Source organism: Pempheris klunzingeri, chromosome 21, assembly GCF_042242105.1.
Source record: "Pempheris klunzingeri isolate RE-2024b chromosome 21, fPemKlu1.hap1, whole genome shotgun sequence".
Classification (NCBI taxonomy): domain Eukaryota; kingdom Metazoa; phylum Chordata; class Actinopteri; order Acropomatiformes; family Pempheridae; genus Pempheris; species Pempheris klunzingeri.
Window position 1 is genome coordinate 4633203 of NC_092032.1, and position 16626 is coordinate 4649828.

At 43.8% G+C, this 16626-nt stretch overlaps 1 protein-coding gene across 3 annotated transcripts in view; it reads left to right on the plus strand.

Annotated features, from left to right (window-relative positions):
* The first annotated feature begins 65 nt into the window (after positions 1-65).
* Positions 66-16626, plus strand: part of mpp7a (MAGUK p55 scaffold protein 7a) — a 119856-nt gene continuing 103295 nt past the window's right edge. Inside the window, exon 1 of one of the 3 annotated variants that reach the window (XM_070853157.1) lies at positions 66-302. The gene's annotated coding sequence lies outside the window, so the exon portion shown is untranslated. Of the gene's footprint in view, positions 303-5084; positions 5115-14910; positions 15026-16626 lie in introns of those variants that run through there. The other 2 variants (XM_070853158.1, XM_070853159.1) reach the window with 2 other exon arrangements.

Sequence of the window (16626 nt, forward strand, 5' to 3'; positions counted from 1 at the left end):
CACTACGTCCTCTCTCTAGCGTTGTGTCTAAATAAATAAACCGTTTCCAAATCAGCGCCCCGACCGGCCAGCTCTGTCCGCCCGAGAGAGCGGCACAGCCGAGGCGTTACCGCTTTGAAAGGTTGTGTGCCGGAGGTAGGCACGGAGCGCGGGGATGAGTTAAACGAGGGTTAAAGCAACAAATCACGGTTTCTAAAGTCGGAAATAGAATAACTGAGAGAAGTTTTGTTTCCGAAGAAGCCAGTGGAGTACAACTGTGAGCAGCGAGGAGCTACCCAAGTCCTATCCACCTCCGATGCGAAGTGAGTATCTACCTTAAAACTTATCTCCACAATTGTCCAGTCGATACAATCTAAAAGCGTAAATCCACGTTTGAAACAAACACAGTCGACAATATCGTAGTGGGATCGTGGCAAGGAAACAACAGCAGCAGCTCCTCTTCTAAAGACACTACTAGACTGGGTTTGTATGGTGCAAACCAAGTCTCCAATGAAATAACCTAACAACGACCCTCTGTTGCTAAAGTGTAGCTTGGTGCCTGTCTGGTTTTATTACCTGCTGAAAGTGAAGTCATCCATTCTGACATAAACTCAAATATACTCAAATATACTGAAATATACTCAAATGTGCAAACTCTTCTTCTTCTCTTCTCTTGTGGAATGTTTCCGTGGAGAAGTGAGTGTGAGCTGACATACACAGACCATAATGACTAAATTTCCTCGTGACACAGAACTCAACTTCCACAAAACACACACACACACACACACACACACACACACACACACTGTGTGCAGGGGGTTCCTTTTCTCCAGGAAGTACACTGTACCATGTAGTATTGGGGTGGGGTGGTGATGGCTACAGAGCCCTTGTGCCCCCCCCCCCTGCACAGCCAAGTGTGGTGACACGGAGCTTTTCACTGGATGACAGCACCGAGCCTCTGACTTGGCAGTCCTGGAGGAGCATCAGCACTTGGCCGGCTTCCATCCCGTCCCGTCCCGTCCCATACTAACTGAGCCGCTCGCCTGGCCTGTTCTGAGTCTGCATGTTCTGGTGATACGGGACACCAGTGTGTTTTTGTCCCACGCCAGTTCATTTGCTTGAAGGTGTGGAAGGTCGTGCTGCGAGTGAGCGTTTGTCAAAATGCTTCCAGTTAAAACCCTTTGAGTGTCACCAAGCTGTAGTGACATCTGTTTTGTCGTGCGGTTAGAAGTTAGACACATCTGAGATGGCAGTAGCAATTTGTTATAAATGAAAACGCCATTATCGGGCATTCAAGTGAGTCATTTGCTCCCTGCACATACATACATACTATACTATACTATACTTCTTGAATGCTCACAGGGCCATCATTCAACAGAAATGCAGTGCATAACTATGGTAAAATGAATTGACCGATAGACTTTCTTGTCGTATGTCTAATAACTTCGTTTGAAACCTCACTGCTTGTTTGCCAGGTACAATGTCTGCATCATGTTCCATTAATCATTAATGTTGTTTCTTGGTTGTTTCCTAGTCACCATTAAAGTGCTTTGGCTGTGAGAGAAAGAGGGGGGGAAAAAAAAAAACTGCTTCTCTTGTATTTGAATGGCCCTGAGGGGGAATCTCTAGAGAGCTGGCATTTCTCTGTGTAAACTCTGCAATCTCAGTGGTTAGTCTGCAGTTTTGGTCGGCCGCTCTGCTCTCCCTGGGAATAGCCCAGTTCTTCTTTTAAATCTTTCCTAGAAAAAGAAGGTGGGAGACCTTTTAGATTGTGTTCCAGTTTAGCAGGGCGGCTCTTGTGAGACTTTGATTATAATAAATGTGTTCGTCCAGTTCCTTACAGTGGCTTTATGAGGTCAGCAGCTTAGCATCGAGCCGTGTGCCCTCACTTTATGTGGTAAGTGGGTTCACACGCTCCATAATGAAGAGGTTCAAGCCATCATACGAGAGAAAGGTGTTCATAAGAGCGGCAAAGGTTTGCCACCGGGGACTTATCTGGACTGCCCTTGCCTGTGTTATGAAAACAAGTGCTTGCGTCTTGACTTTTGCACCCAGAACGCCAGAGTGTGTGTACGGAGGCAGCCGTGGTCGTCAGGGGGTCGAATGCCGCGGCTCAGACGAGGCCCGGCATAGGAGTTCTTTCTTGTGTCTGCTGTCTGAACAGGTGTCTCCAAGCTGCAGCCCTGCATAGTTCACATTCCCAGGGTTTTGTTCCTGGCATGGAGGGTCACTGAGTAGGGGGAGAGAGGTGTGGGAACTAAGAATGCAATGCACGCAAGTTTGAACTCCCAGAATTCATGCGAGCAACCTGCTGAGTGAGACAAACACTTCCTGTCATTGCAAAAAGCCCTGCTTGTGTTGATGGGGAACCTGTCAGCAGCCCATTGCATGGCCGGGGACAAAGCTGAGAGCTGACCTCCGCAAATGTTTGCCAACAGCAAGGCTCTTTTCTTGGGGCCGAAGGGTGGACGGGATACAATGGTTTAAGACTCTCGAGTTCAGCTCAGTCTGAATCACAATTAGAGCAAAAACAATTAGAAATTCTTGTTCCTACAGGAATTCAGTCATTCTGGTACTGAAGTGAAGCAAGACTCAGCAGCTAGAGAGTGTAAAGAGGGGTTGTCTGATAGTTTCGGCTTTCCTTAAGCATTAGCTTGTGTAGAGTTCTCTGCCTCTTCATCATGTCATATGGTTTCTCAGCTCAAGTCTCTGAGTGCTGCCTCCTGACATTTTGAGGTGAACCTACTTTATTACCAGCCATTGCTAAACTTGGCATCATATGAAATATGAATACAAGCATGTTGCAGCAGCTTAATCTAGTTATAAGGTCTGTAATCAGACCGATATGCTGCATGTGTATATTTGTTTGACATATTAAACCTGTATTTTTCCATGACTACACTTGTCAGAAGTGTTGTAATCCCTGTTGGGAAATTGACAGCTAAGAAAATGACTAGATAGTGAAATCAAACATCCAGGCACTAGAAGAACAAATCTGTCATTAGTGGAAGAGATCATCTTTGAGTTAATCTGCCTTGGTTTATTGCTAACTGAAGATCTCTCCATTATGGTTGTGTTGAGTTGAGCAGCAAATATACAGTAGGGCAGTACATCCAACTATACGTACGCCCAGTGTCGCCCCGGTTTCCTCCATTCATTTACTTCTCATTCCTTCATTCTTGAACTCATCCAGCCACCTATTTTGTCTCACTCTACTCATCCATGTATTTATCCATTCACCCTGGCATCAGTAATCTCCATTGCATGTCCCCAATGGACTTGTGAGCCTCCTCCTGGTCTGCTGATCTCAACAGGGCGATTAAAGTGATGTACTTGGCAGGGTCTCTGGCAGGGTCACAGTTGATGAGCATCGCCAGTAGTGACACTGTGTTGTTTTGCTCCTGCCTGCCTTACAGAGGAGTAGGGTTTCTCTCAGCACCCCTTAAGCCTCTGCAGCTCTGCACTGGAATGAGCCCACCAAGCAGATGCCAGCCATCAGACACCTGTGTTGGCGTCATTCTATTCCAGCTCCCACGCTGTGGTCACCATGCAAGCAAGCTGCCCTCCTGACTCACCGCAGGCGAGTCTTTTGATGGAGAAAGCAGAGGGGCTCGGTGAATGGCATATTAATGAAAATACTGAGTGTGGAAAACAAGCTAGGCTCTGAGCCTTCAGAGTAAAGGTTAAGTTAGAATGTGTTGCTGTATGTAGGTCTAGACATGTGTTTTGTGCTACATTCCGGTTTGAAGGCGGACACCATTAAGAAGTGTGAAGCCTCTGTTGCTCCAGCAGCATGGTGGTGCTGTGGTTAGCGCTGTTGCCTCACAGCAAGAAGGTTCGAATCCCGGTTTGAACCCGGGGTCTTTCTGTGTGGAGTTTGCATGTTCTCCCCATGCTAGCGTGGGTTCTCTCCGGGTGCTCCGGCTTCCTCCCACAATCCAAAGACATGCACATTAGGTTAATTGTTGTTAGGACCTGTCTGTCTCTCTATGTGGCCCTGTGAGTGGTTCAGGGTGTACTGCTGTGTTCAGCTGGGATTGGCTCCAGCTCCCCCGCGACCCTGACGGACAAGCGGTATAGAAAATGAGATGAGATGAGAAGCCTCTGTTGCAAAATACAGTGGTCATGATTGGCATTTAAAGCCTTGGGCTAACAGGAATTTGTACAATAAACTGTTGCTGTTGGAATATTGTCTACAGAAAATCTTGCAAATTCGATGATTGTAGGGTTTTGAAGGTCCATTGTTTAAAAGAAATTGCTTCACAAAAGGAATTGTTAGTCAACCAAATGGAGACGTATTGTGTCTGTAACTGCTTGTCACCAGTTTATCAGGAGTGGTGAAGGCTTACAAGCAAAGGCTTGTGTTGGGTTCACTCTACTGACGTCAAGCTTATTTGTCAAATGTTTTATTTATGAGGGTCTTCCATGCATGGCCCCCTTCTAGCATTACTACGCCTATTCCACTTATGGCAGTCCTGTGAATAATTCAACAAAGTTAGAGCGAACGGAACCAAAATAGGCCAGAGTGTGTACTTGTTTGTGGCTCTGTCCAGTAAATCTCAGCTTTACGCTCATGCTGACAGGACATCGACTTCTAATTGAATTGAATTGAAGTTCTATGCTGCTGTGCACACGTGACATACACATTGTGCACTGCAACATACACTTGCATCAAACTTTGCATGCAGTGCACCAACTGCCAGTGGATGCACTCACATGAATGCCAATCTTTGATTCCTGGGCAAACAAAAAAATGGTTACATATATGCGCCCTTTTTGGTCCCAGTCTAAATGCAGATCATCATCTGCTCCCTGAGGGGCAAATTGTGGAGATTGAGTAATTAGATATACTGGGTTCAGTATGAAGGTGGGTAGCGTCTTGCAGAGGCCTTGAGCCCTGTATCTTAGTGCTGATTAGCCCAGAGGGTTTTCTTTAGCTTCATGTTATCATGTTTTGGCAGGGACTCTTTCCAGACAGAAGCTCAGGCTCAATTCCCCCTCGGTGTGTGGGGCGTCTTAAGTAGTGTCATCTGCAGCTCTCTACACTTGTTGCTGTGTCTCCTGTCACTTCCTTCTGGATCCAGGCTGCCCCATCAGGCAGAACTTTTATTTGCACGTTATAGAGCAACTTGCAGGTAAATTATTATTATTTTTTTTTACATTTATATATAACCTTGTCTGAAAATGACAATTTTAAATGGTAATGCAGGATCTGATATGTTTTACAAGACACAAGAGCAGAAATTCAGAGGGAAAGTGGCTGTTTTGTAGTGTGTTGTTGTTTTTTTTTCTTTCAACAAGCGTCATATGACGTAACACAAGGCGGTCCCTGTCTGCTGCCGGAGGTGGTGGTACTGAGGCTGAGTGGTAGTGAGCTGGTGCCTTATCAGTAGTTTTTTAGTTGCATTTTCCACAGTTTTCCTGTAGCAGGAAAAGGAAAGCTGCTAGCTTTGGTGCCTGGGTGTGTTCTGTGCACCCAGGAGTGCTGCTTCAATGTTACTAAAAACATGTTCATTTGTGGCGCTTATTTTAGACTGGAGGATTATCTTCCTGGCAATATGATGGAGTTTAGGATGGGATTTCAAAGCAGAGGCTGTGTAAGACTGAAAGCTGCTGCTGTTCCTTCAGTGCACACAGCGGCTTCACCGGGAGCTTCTGGTTCTGCCGCAGCAGCGAGCGGTGCTCACAAATCTGTCAGAGACTCGGTTCAACGAAAACATGCACTGTGTCCCGTAAGTCTGGTTTTTCTAACTTTTGTTAACTTCCAAGTTTGTCAGCACAATGACACACAGTGTCAGTAACACAGAGTAATTATAGTCAGGCAGTGACCCACCCCCCCAACCCCCACGTATTGCGACAGATGATACAAACTCACAGTAGCGCCTTACTTTCTGTTATGTGTAATAATACACATACACATGAGCTAATAGCTCATCGATATACACTACTCACAAAAAGTTAGGGATATTCGACTTTCAGGTGAAATATATGGAAAATGTAAAAAGTGAATGCTACAGTGATATTATATCATGAAAGTAGGGCATTTAAGTAGAAGCATGCAATGGTAGTTTTATTCATCTTAAACAATTTATTGAAAGAAAATCTACCAACAGTGGTAGGTATACCACAACAAAACATTTTCAGTGTCTCAATAAATTGGGATGTGGCCAAAGGACGTCCACTCCTCTCCTTTCTGTGACTCTTCCAGTCTCTGTATCACTGTTCCAACCTCCTGATGACACTCTGTGACCCTCTAAGCTCAGTGAACACCTCCGTCTGAGGACTTCCTGTTTGAAGCCTCCAGTGTTGAGGTGCTGCTGATCAACTGTTAGGTGTCGTCTTGGTCTCATGATGTCAGAATGTGAACAGCAGGATGAGGAGGACTGTTTAAATACCAATTCTAACTGAAGCAGGAAATGTATTGGTGGATTCATGGATCAAACCTGTTGTGAATGTTGCTGTTAAGCTTCTTGTTAGAGAACAGCAGCTGGTGCAGAAAGTACTGAGACACTGAACAGTTGGACATGTGCATTCAAAGGTTTAGAGAAGGTCACATTAAGTTCACCTGGAAAGGTTACAATGCATTTTAGGTTCATCCTGAAATTTCACCTGAAAGCCGAATATCCCTAACTTTTTGTGAGTAGTGTATATGTGTAGCGTTATCGAGCAATGCAATGCTGATCACTCACCAAGATGCCTGCCTCTGACTGTTATACCATCTAATCCTAGTCTGTTCCTGATCTCTTGGATGCCTAACAGGCAGGCTAATTCTACGACTGCGGTCCATCATGGCTGTGTGAATGAACATTTAAAACCTCCTCAGTATCAAAATTGGTTTCAGATCCATTCATTTCTATCGTTTAAATCTACCGCTCTCCCGTATGTTGCGTCACTTCCGGCTTTTTCAGATGTGGAATTAAAATTCTCTCACAAAAACAACTCCAGAAGTCACTGTAGGGAATAGATGAGTATATTTTTATGAAAATCTAGTTCCTAGATCATTTTCCTGCACATTGATTGGATGGAGTCTCCAGCTTGCAAATGACTATTTAACATCTGTAACCCTCTTTAAATTCCTCTCAGCTACACTCCACAACGTGTGTGTGAGTGTGCGTGTGTGTGCGTGTGTGTGTGTGTGTTAATGCATGCTTTTTTTTTTTGTATGAACTTGAAAGCATGTTCTTGAGCTTCTGTGTGCGCATGCATCAGACAAGCATTCACTCCTCTTGAGTCCACCTGTCCCGCTCTCTGTCTATTCCCTTGTCGCTCATTGAGTCCACTTAGAACAACAACTGATTAGAACCATTAGCTGTGCAATCTTTGCACGTTGATGGCTCGGCCTTATGCGATTAAATCTGTTCAGGCAGTCAGACGGTCGGAGGGAAGGATTGTGAGCTATCTAAACACATATTTCCTCAAGTACATGTCAGCATGTTGTTTGTCAGTTTTACGAAATTGAAAGTATAAAGTCCAAAAAAAAAAAAAACATGCGTGGCTGCCATAATCTGAGCCCATCGTTGCCGCAGATGTCATTTGCCCTTTATTTAAGAAGCATTAAGAAACAGCTGTAATCATTCTTTGCTGTCTATCATGTTGTGCCGTCAAACCAAAGGACGGGCTTCTCTGATAACTTATCCCTTAGCTCACCACTAATTGCAAAGTAACCGTATGGAAAGTGGAGGTTTTTCGCTGTGATGAAATTAAACTGATATTTATAGTTTGCTGTGGATTGCTGAGCCTTGATGTCATATGGTGTTCATGCAGGAGTATGTGTTGGAGGAGTTTATTTTATCTGCGTTGATGGTGACCGTGTCGTGTTGCAGTTGGTAGAGTCGGTTTAGATTTGAATGGAGTTTGAATAGATTCACTTCACAGGGTGGAGCTGGGCTTTGGGTTGTGGCTTCACTTGGTCACGGAGTTTGTTCACAGTACAGTGTGTGTGTGTGTGTGTGTGAAAGGACTGTATAGTGTATGGATTGGCATGTTACTGGATAACTCAAAACCTACAGCAGATGTGCAATAGTTGTGGATTGTAACCTTTGGTGGTCAATTGTAACGATACAACTCTCTAAAAAACAAATGATTGTCAAAGTTATAAATCTCTGATATCTCTTAAAACAGCTAAGATGTGATTTTGCACGAGTCTGATGTGATGCCTTTCATAAAAAACTCTCACAGTTGGTCATTAGAATGGCTCTTGTAATGCTTTTTTTTTGTTCACTCCGTTTCCTCCCTTTACTTCTGGGGTAGTCAGGCCAGATCGAGACAAAGCAGCTCTTTCTTTGTGCATTTTGAAGTCGTCCCTTCAACGGCTGGATGCTAATCTGACTGACCATCACCAGCTTCTGTCGTGGTCAGGGAAAGACAGATACAGAAAGAGCAAAAGAGGGGTGGGGAGGGGTGGCATCGAGGGTGATGACTGGCATCCAGTGAACAAAGAAGTATTGTGTGCCAGTCGGCCGCTGTGGGACACACAGCTTCTTAACAGGATGGAACTGGTGTTAAAGCTCCAGAATCTTGTGGGGGAGATCTGCCAGGGATACATCCAGCAACCAGCCACCTGAGGGGGGGAAATGCCGGTACCAGTGCAAATTCAGGCCTGCAGGCAAAAGATATTAACACATTCACAGTATTTAAAGGGTCAGTGATGGTTTGGTACCAAGTTAGCTGATACACTATTAATCATTCAGTACAATTTTTAGGCCTGAAATACATTTCAAAGAAATGTCTCTTTCTATCATAGTAAGAAATTATTCTGAGAGTGACATTTGATATTAGTGAAATAGTGTGTGTGCCACCCAAGGTAATCCTTAGCTGAGCTACCAGTATTACCTTTACCAAATCATTAGATATGTTTACACTATAAATCTCACAAATGTCAAAAGCAGCCTGGAGTAGTGCTCGCTCCTGCCAGATTTTTGTTAGGTCTCACATTACCCATCGAGTCCTGCTCCCACTGCAGTCCTGTAGCAAAGTGACACTATCCCTCTCTGCATTTGAACACTTGGATCTGGGTTTTACAACATTTGGCTAAATGATTGTGAAAAAGAGTGAACCCACTGTTGTTGCCATGGATATACACAGTCATTTAGATTACCTGCTTAGTATCTGATCTGCTCTCGCGGTGTTCATCCTTAATAAGCCAGCGAACAGACAGTGTGATCATGAAAGGAACAAATTCTATTTTCATCCTGTGAAAATTCTGCACCACCCACCCCCACCCCCACCTCCACCCCTCAAACTGCCTGTTCCTGTAAGATTTGGAAGGTAAAGTGTATGGATTGTATTGAAGTCTAACTTCATTTAAGATAACTGTCGATTCGTCTGATTACAAGTGTTTCCCAACAGGAACATTACTACAGCATACACTACCTAAGTCTTTAAGCTTTGGTCCTTCAGATTAACTTTTAATTAAGTTGCTGAATGTCAGTGAAGGCTAATTGCTGAACTCGGCTTGTGTAGCGCATGCCTGAAAACACCTACATGGCTATAGGACGCCTCATTTTGCCTAATTAGCTGACAAAGGGAGAGCTACCTTAGGCTTGGGTTTCAAACCATTTTATTGTGTTGGCCTGCTTTGGGATGGTTGTCAACTATGACACCCAACGCAATGCATATTTTATTCAGAACAGACATCAGTAGCAGCTGATATTGCTGAATAGCACATCTTGGCTAATGGTTCACTACCACTGACGCACAGGAAACCTTCATCCTCAGTGTGTTGGTAAACCTCTTAGGTTTTTGTTCAGGTTGATCTTACCTTGACTAAAACCCAACTCTTAACCAAAGTTTAGTGATACAGTCTTCTTGTAGGATTAAAATGAGATTCCTTCCTGTTTGAGGTCAATTTTGTCAGATAGCAGTGAAGTATGATGCTGATTAAAGATGCACTAAGAGCTAACTTATAGATATAACTTTTTTTGAGTTTTTTTTCAAGCGTTAAATTTTTTGAAAAAGGGGTGATTTATCTACAGCTTTATTATCCAAGCCCTGAAAGGCTAGGATAAAATCATTGTGCTGCATCACCCTGGTGTTTTTGACGTGTTTTTCTTTGACGCAGATGCATGTCTGTATTCCATTAACTTAATTAGCAGCGACACCTACTGTGGAACATGAACAGCAGCTTTAAAAGTCCTAAAAAATCTAATAATTCGGTGATGGGAGAGATTAAAATTCACATCTGCAAATTCATCATAACTGAGCCTCTTTTCCCCACTTTGAAGCACGGGGGAAAGTGGCTCGTCACAGAGCACGAGGGAATACTGATCCTGTTGCTAGCGCCAGTGACCTTGCCAAAAGACGTGAAAGATGGGTTTCTAGCACAAAAACAAACGTGCGTGTCAAAGGATGTCAGGTCAGGAGTAATCTGACGATGAGTGTTACACACTGTCCTAAAAACAAGCAAAGCAGTCATCAGTGAAAACAATCCGCTTGATTGCCCCGTTTCCTGTCGGACTCGAGCGACACCGCACGCTGTTTTGAGTTTAACTTTTGTCGGATTTGTATTACTGCCACTCTGAAAGCGCTGTAATAGATGAGGAACAGCTGAAGTTGAAATGAGGACTTCGTTCTATATGATGGCTCCTTATTTCACAACAAAAACCAAACTAAATTCAGCAGCTGGCTGCAGGGAGGTCACAGAGAGCTCATGTTGATGATAACAGCCTGATGCTGTCGGCTGGATTATGTCATCTCCAGTAAAGAAACGTCTAAATACCACAACATTTTCAGTTTTAAAAGCGTAAACGTGAGATGAGTGTCCTCATTTATTTATTTATTTTTTTTACTGGAGTGGTTACGCCTCCAGTCTAATCAGTTGGCAGCTACAGGGTTTGTTTCCATGGTGACAACCAGAAGTGCATATTTGACAGACTTGGTGTGGACAGGAGGGTCCGGTGTTACACGGTGCGATACAACTGTCGAACACTCACTGGCGTGTCAGGACAGGGTATTAGCCACTGCAATAGGAGACGCACGTTGATTCTTGTTGTCAGATGTTACCAAATGAAACCAGTTTAGTTGAGCTTGTTGACTTACATGCTCGATTTTCAGTTTCAATTCCTTTAACAAACAATGGCCCTTGACTGTAGAAGCGGCACAGTCAGGTGGTGGAACTGGTTTGTGTCAATTGCAGTTACAGGTATTTCAGACACAAAAAAAAAGAAAAGATGGAACAGGAGGAAAATGAATGTAATCATCTATTCCAGTGTTATAACAGGGTTTCTAACATTACGTCATTTCTCAAAGATTATTTAGAAAACAAGAGGTGTTCTCAGCAAATGTTCCACTCAATATTCTAGAAACACATACAATTTAGATGTAGAGATAAGCCTAATAAAATCTATTTTAATGTGAGGTTTAAGATATTTTAGAATAAAGTAATTCTAAGTAAACTTGAGGTGAATGAACTATTTAAAGTTTCTCATTCTTTTGTGGTTACACCATTCGACATCTTCAGACACATGGAGTCTCACCTTTTTGTTAAAGAAAATGTTGAAAATCTCATTTAAAACGACATGAAACCAACATAAATACAAAATGCACACTTAACGCATGCTTTTAAAGCAAGTTTAAAATATTTGTTATTGCTCTTTTTAATCTAAGCGATCAATTAAACTTTAGTCTTCAATCTTCTTGTATCACTGTTTTAATTGTCAAAAGTGAAAGCCAGATTGTGTGTGTGTGTGTGTGTGTGTGTGTGTGTGTACACTAGCATGATCTCATTCTCACTGGAGATGGCTGCCAGGTTCTCCTCCACTGACTCACTGAAGCCCTCTCTCAGTCAAATGATAAGCTGAGTTCCAAGAATTTGCTATCTGAAAAAGAAGTTTCGGTGTGTTACAGAGAAGGCTACTCCGCATTTGCACCTGGAGGTCGGTGAAATGTGGACTGGAAATATGTTCGTGAAGTGGCTTGAGTTTAGATTTTCATACCTGAATACCTGTTGATAGGGTAGCAAAGTTTAGGCTGGACCAAAGGCTTATCTTCAGTTTGAGTCTAAAAGAGTTGTTTATTCAGCATCTGCAGTTCATGAACCAGTTTGTCCCCCTTGTTTGTGAAGGCACTCGTCGCCCAGCTGGTTTCAGTGATAGAAGGCCTCTGCACAAAATGACTCCTGGTGTTTTATCGGGTGGAGTTGGATTGTGCAACGATTCTTTAGTTTCATTATGCTTTTGCATTAAATCTTTTTTTTATCAACTTTTGAAGCTCTTGCTTCTCACTGTTTTCCGTTTTATTCCAGGCTTAATAAACTGCTCTCCCATGTCTCTGATTTCACTGACAAAGCAGCAGTGAGATGAGAGGCAGGCTGTGGTAGAAAGTGATATTTCTTAGCTCAAGTGAGGGAGGAAGTGCTGGCTGTTTGTCAGTGTGTGTGTGTGTGTGTGTGGAGGATGGTGGATGAAGGTGGGGCGATGGGTAATTAAAGGAGAGGTGTGTCTTTATCGGGCTGCTGAAAGGTGCCGCTCAATCACTTTAAAAAGGCTGCAGAGACAGTAGGGATCATCGTCGGCTCTAAGAAACGTCTTTCAGCTTGGACAACGCACTCATCTAATGGAAGTGATGGAAGGAACACAACTGAAAAGAGCAGTAGGCAATTATCTGACTCACACGGACAGTAAACAGACGGTCTGAAACTTTAATTCAAGCAGAATCGCACATATTAGTGGCACATTCATTCACTGTGGTGTACACAACTCTCTTGATGATCCTATTCAGTGCATCGTTCGACTGTCACTTAACGACTTGTGCTATTTAAAAGAGGTGAGGTCACAGTTGGCACTCTGTGATACTCAATTGAAGCATTGTTCTTTATGCCTCCTCCCTACTTCACGCCTGCTCTTTCCGAGTACTGAAAGCCCGAGCAAAACGACAAAGGGTACCAGGAAATGGGGTTACACTCACCCATGTTTTCAATTATCAGTCCAATATATGCTCGGACTGCACAACAGGGTGGAAGAATGTGTTAATTGGCGAAGCTGGCTGAAAGATAAAGGAGGCCCTCTGGTGTAGCATTTGAGCAGACGGAGAGTTCGTTTTCCTGCCTGTTTTTAGGCTGGATCAACTCTTGTCTCCATTCCCTGCCTCAGGTGAGATTAATAAAAACCACTGGTGGTCCAGAATGATGGTAACAAAGTCAATCATTCAAGTGCTCGGTTGTCCTAGTAAGTTTATTTAAGTGACTTTTGTTCACAGCTGAAATGCTGTAGACTCATCAAGGCTTGACGGGCACCTACCATGTAGGTTTTCAAGAATTGAACGAGATGAAAGCTCTCACTCTGCATGCTTTCTCACATCTGCACTCCTGGCCGATTGCTGGATTGTCAATTTAAAAAAAAAAATGTGGATATGAGAAAGGTGGTGGTGGGAGGGATTTCAGGCTCAGTGATCCAACAAGCACTTTGTTTGAAGCATACTGACCTCGTTAGTAATTTAGTTTGGGGGGCGTGGGGGGGGTTGTTTTTTGGGGCGAATCTGTGGCTCAAAGGAAGAGTGGGTTGTCTCCTCCCGTTTAGATTACTCATGTATGAATGATGTGTGAATGTGTGGATGAGGATGTAATGTAAAAGCAGTCGAGATGACCAGAGAGGCGCTACACAACTCCAGACCATTTAAAATGGACGGGTGGTTGAGGAGCAACGTGTCATCATTTCATCTTCTGCTACTTCTTCTTTTCTCCTCCTCCTTTGTCTCACCTCATACCTTCAATCCTCCATCAGTACGGTAATAGATAAGCACCACCCTCCAGCACCTTGCCAGAGAAATAGCTGTATGATACGGAGCTGCGGTGATGGTCGATGTTTTGATCATCATTAAATTATTATATCATTGTAAACTACATTTCCCTGGTCAGACACAACAAGACATTGTAAAACATCATCTTGGACTGTAAGAAAATTTGCTGTATTTTTTTTTTAAACAATTAGCTTAAGGCAGATTAGTAACAGCCCTAATATAATAACACAACAGTAGGGGTATGACATGCAAAACGAGCGTCCCTGCAATCCACGTTGTTCCTCAGTGCATCAGAACCATTAAATAGATCTCATGTCTTAAACCCCATACTGAAGAAACGTCCTTTCTACCTCACAGCAGTTACTAAACATATTTGTGGCCACTCCAACCCGCTGCACGCAGGCCTGTTTATACACGCCATCGCCTGAATTATTTTCCTCTGCTTCTAGACGAGATTACAAACTGATTTTCAGCACGCACGCGAAACCTGCAGAAACAGACGTGTTGATGTGACGCAACGCCCGGCCGATGCCTCGCATCTGAGTCAGGCTCTGAAATCAAACGAATCAAATGAGCCGCGGAGCCAAATTGGATGTTCAGATCACATTTTGATCCCCTTTTCTTGCTGAGACAGGCTCTGCGGAGCTCCCACGGGCATCTAGAGTTACTGCTCAACTCTTATCTAAACAAGAACCAGAAGGGCAGGTATCTTTGGCCAGACAGGGATACGCACATGCAGTCTCAACACCACTTATCGACCCCATCATCATTTTAGCTTATCCCCTTGACCCTGCAACCTGACTGTTAAGCTCCTCTAAAAACAAACCAGAGTCTTACCGTGGAGACCTGCTCGGTCTTTTTAATTGGAGGAAGACAACCTTGAACTGTGGGACATGTTAGATCTTTATAAACTGAAGAGCTCAACCTGAACTTTAAGCATCAGAATGGACGACGCACAACTCGAGGGTCACTCCAGGATCATCCTGAGCTCCTGTTACAGTTGGCAGTGCTTCATATGGCAATAGTGTGTGTGTTTTTTTGAGCACAATGCATTACAGAGCCTAATGACATTGTAATGGCCTCTATCAGGACGGGCGATCAGACTGTGGGAAATTTTGGTAAGACCGAAGGCTTGGCACCCCCGTGCGCTCGCTCTGTATTAGGCTGCGTGCTGACTTGTGTGTGTTGGTTGTGTAGGAGACGCTAATCGCTGACGCTCCATAATGGCCCTTTCACTGTACCGGGGGGACGGCTACGATGATGCATGATGCTCTCTGACACCGCTCTGCTGCGGGAAAATGCTGTCTTCAAGGTCAGGCAAAAGCGTATTGTATCGGGATTGATTCTGTAGATCCATCCCATCTGCTCACAGGCGTGTGTGTGTGTGTGTGTGTGTGTGTGTATGTGTGTGTGTGTGTGTGTGTGTGTGTGTGTGTGTGTCCGCGTCCATGTCTAACCTCAGGGATAATAAAATCTTGACGATGTCATGTGCTGACAGGATTATCAAAAGTACTCACAAAACTCTTTCACACACACACACACACACACTTGGCCTTGTTTGAGGTCTCTCATCCACAGACAGGTCCGACAATGGTGACATTTATGTTTTATCAGTGTTTTCAAACTGTATTTTTTTTAGGCTTTAGGAGAGAAACATTTCTTCCCACAAAATGACGGTGTAACAGTGCGGGGGGGGGGGGGTGTATATTTGTCTACTGAAAACATTTGAATGAATACATAACCCAGTGCTTCTTGTTTCATCATAATATATTTCTACATGATTCTAAACCCCATTCTAGCTAACTAACTATACTTATAAAAGCCTCTTAGTGCTCGCCGCCTCGTCTCTCCTTTTGTGTGTCTGCTCTGTTCACTTTTTTTTTCCTTCAGCAGTATGTTTACCCAATAATACCCAATAATACCCAATAATACCCAATAAGGACAACTTGCAATTTTTGGATTTTTCATCACCCACGATTTGGTTTTCACGTGCATGCCGGACATATCCAACATGGTACCAAATGATATTGGCCTCAAGCAGGCGTACTTAAGCCTACACATTTTTCTACATTAAACGGGGGCAGATGCACCACAATCAGTGGGACGTAATTCTAGAGAAAATGTTTCTCAGGAGAGCGTGTGTGAGAAAGAATAGGTAGGCTACTATGTATGGCAAACACTGAAAACAGTTTAAGGACGGTCTTCCCTGAGTTATTTCAATAGGCCCTGTCTCCTTATAGGATTAACTGGGTAAATATATTAGAAAGCCAACTTCTTGTACAAACCTTTTTAGTCTTTGGTGAGTTAAGTGAGTGTCTTGCATTGCAGATCTAAATTACGTTGGTCTATTTTGCTGCCTGACATTGCTGATATGTCTGGTGCCAGTCTGGTGATATACTGACTGACCATAGCAAGAGCTGGGTGGCTGTCAGAGGAGTACCTTTTAGTGCGACATCTGTCACCAGCAAAGTTGCCCACAAACAATCTCGCCGCCTTTCAAGGTCCGATTTTCTCCATTTGGTTGGAAATGAGGCGTCCTGAGCCACACAGTCGAGCTGTACAATATACTCGGTGCACGTCTAAATAAAGCATGTTCACACAAGTATGACATGGAGCAGGCTGCTGATATCAACAGATACTTTTCACTGCTCGTCAGCTATGCTCCGAGCCTCTCTCAGCAGACTCTTCACAACCTCGCGCCGTACACTCGGTAGAAAACGATGATGCTGTCGTTTGACAGACGTGCACACCTCTCGGGTGTCACTGTAGACTGCTGCGCCAGTGTAGTGTTTCATCTGATGATGCAGTAATGCTCCGAACAGAGAGAAATAACACAGCAGCGCTTAGCCTGCAAAGCTCCAGTGGTTAGCGATGCATGCTCGTCTCCATGCCGACATCCATCATGTTACACTC